This window comes from Larimichthys crocea, chromosome I, assembly GCF_000972845.2.
Source record: "Larimichthys crocea isolate SSNF chromosome I, L_crocea_2.0, whole genome shotgun sequence".
NCBI classification, from domain to species: domain Eukaryota; kingdom Metazoa; phylum Chordata; class Actinopteri; family Sciaenidae; genus Larimichthys; species Larimichthys crocea.
The window spans coordinates 35,283,239-35,286,529 of NC_040011.1; positions in this window are offsets into that span (position 1 = coordinate 35,283,239).

The following is a 3,291-nucleotide window of genomic DNA, read 5'->3' on the forward strand; positions in this document are numbered from 1 at the left end:
CCTCCTCCCATCCAAACATATACAGCCCATACCTTATAGGCAAAGCTAATTGGACACAATCCACTGCACTTGACAGATCTAAGAACTCCAAATCTGCACAGTGTGTCACCAGAATGATGGATTGCATTTATACTGTTCAAAGTTTTCACAGTGTCTAACACTTTAGAGTACGCAGCAGGGGGATGATATTGCCTGTCTGCCAACTTGTCTTTGACTGCATCCAAACCAAGGAATATCTAAACCCGACTCACACCTCTGCACACACATACACACAGAGTTGTCATAATGCGTCAACAACCGGCCAGCAGCTCAGAGTGCTCCACGCTCTGCATTAGGTTCCACTCCAGTCACCCATAACATAGAGTCCAGCACACCATGCCTCTCCTCCATGATGACCTTGGGGTCAGGCCAGAATGCCCTCATATAATGAGAGTGCTGTTTGGGGATTTGTTGGAGTGTGATAGAGAAAGGGCAAGCACACGCAATGCACCCTGGGTCTTTGTCTGGATGCTGACGGTATTGACGAGTGCTGATCGATGTTAATTGCTAGACAGAATGGCCATATTGACCAGGCTCCCTGGATGAAGAAGCCTGCAGGCCCAGTCAAAGAGAGAGAGAGAGAGAGAGAGAGAGAGAGAGAGAGATACATAGAAAGAAAGCGACTGGGCCCAAACCTACATCAGCTACAGGGCCCCAGACTTACACACACACACACACACACACACACACACACACACACACACACACACACACACACACACACACACACACACACGGGTCTCATTCACTTTAATGAGTCGAGAGAGGAGCACAAAGGCATAACGTCCATCAATGCCAAGTCTATTCAACACAACAGAGGGTATATGCAAAAAATTGGTGTCCTGGTGTGTGTCTCTTTGTGAATGTTTATGCACATGTGAGTGCATGCACATGTGCATTTATGAATAGTGTGTGGCAAAGTTGGTCTAAATGAAAGTGTTTGAGTGTGTAGGGGACAGGAAGGGGACATCCATGTATGCGCCGATGTGTGTGCACACAAGTTTGTGAGTGTGTGCGGGTCTTAGCTAAGGATCAATAGGCAGGAGCTGCAGAGGCAAAGACATGGGCAATCAATATGCTGGCTGCAAACAGAGGGAGGGACAGAGGGAGCAGATAAAAAACAGCCGGGGAGATTAAAGAGACAGATAGGGAGAACAGAAAATGAATGAGAAAGAGTGATGTGACAGAAGGAGAGAGAAGGAGAAAGAAGGGGCTTGTTGTAATCTTTTATTCCCATAACTTTATGTGACTGTAAGTATGTGAAAATATTATCATTTCCAAACATTTTGGTTGTATGAAATCCCACCTTTCTGCAAGCTGAAACACTTGTCAAACATCTTCGACCGTCACCAACTCCACAGATGGAGCAAGCTGTAAGTCATTTCTAAGGCTTACTGCGGGTACAGCTTTGTTTGGCGAGGAACCAATCACAGTTACAATTGAGGTTTGAATGTTTGAGCCACAATATGTTATTATAACTGTCTATGACTCCAGATGTGAATGGTGCTCAATTTAATTTTGTCCTGTATTTTCTTTTCGTTTTTCAACCAAAACTTATGTTCATACTGCTGCGCCAGATGCACTAAGTCTTGTTTCCCAGAAGAATCTTAGTGTAACGTACATTTTACAGATTTACTATAAGAGTTATTATCTCAACATCAGAATCCTTTTCTATCTACAAATCTACTACTACTGTTAAAACAGTCTTTTACATGCAGTCTGTGAATGGATTTGGGCTCTTCTTCCTGCTATTCACTCCACCATTGTACCAAGATGTGCTGCAGTCCCTGTTCTGAACCCTTCCATCTGGGCTTAAGAGTACCAGACAGGCCCATACCTCATCACCAGAATGTGGTTCAAATCCCTCTCCACAACATTTACACTCGTGTCCCTTGCAGCAGTGCGGTGAGCAGCGAAAAAAGCACCCAGACACAGGTGCAAAGACAGAGAGAGCCAGTAGTAGGAAAGAAGGCCAGAGGCTTGTCTATGGAGCATGACTGGAAAGGCATTCAACCACAGTACCCCTACCCAGCCCAGCTCAACCCTGTCCAGTTGCAGAAGTCTGTGTGTGTGTGTGTGTGTGTGTGTGTGTGTGTGTGTGCATGCATGTGTGTGATTTGAAAGTACAATGTTGAAAAGAATAAGCTTACACTTGGAGCCAAGATAACTGTCCCTGATGTATGAGGCCAACCCCCTCCCACCTCTATTACTTACACACACACACACACACACACACACACACACACAGAGAGAGAGAGAGGAACAAATTTACTCTCTTTCCCTCTGTTCTCTCTCTCTGCACGCTTGTGTGTGTGTGTGTGTGTGTGAATGAAAGGTATGGCAGGAGTGTTGTGTTGGCTTGGCTGACCGTCTGCGGTTGTGCGGCGGTGAGAGGGAGTTTTGGGAGCGCAGAGCGGGCGTTGCTGCCGAAATCCCTGAGAAATGTTCGTTTTGGATCCGTGTCCGTGCTTACATACCGCCCTCCCGACTGTCTCTCATTCTCCGTTTCATTTTTCCCTCTTAAGGTTTAACTTAAAAGTTATGAAATGGGGAGTCAAAATACATCACTTGAAAGCGCGGCGGCTCTGAAGGGTGTGTGTGTGTGTGAGTGTGCGTGTGTGTGTGTGTGTGTGTGCGCTGCCCTCCACCCTCCATCCTGAGTCCGGGGCCACTGAGGCTGCAGGGGTGAGGTTATCTTCAGGGGAGATAAAGGAGGGCAAGAAGTCCGCTTGGTTTACAGACAGATGCTCATTTGACTGAAGCAGGTGTCTTTGTTTTATGACGATCATTAAAACAAAAAGGTTTTTGACACTTTCTCATTCTGTCAGATACACTTTAACGAGCTCACCTAATTTGTTATGAAATGCCTTTTGAAACTGGATTTTCTGGAAACAAATGAATTCCTCCCGATACCATGACATCATTCACATTGTTTCCAGTGTATTTTACTTGTTTCAGGAATTCCCACAAACAATTATGAGATGACACAATGCAGAATAACTCTGATAGTAGTAGTCCAAAAGAAAATTGCGGAAAATTATAGAAACAAGTTGGTTTGCATAATAAACAAGTGAAATTATCTCACTTCATTAGCAGATGTTTTTCACATAGAACGGAACACTTGTTAAAATGGATATTTTCACAGTGTAAGTTGGGTCGGCATCGCATAGCGACTGACTAATCCCATTTTGATCCAATAAGTGTGCATGTGCGTGTGTGCGAGGCAGAGAGAGAGAGAGAGAGGGAGAGAGA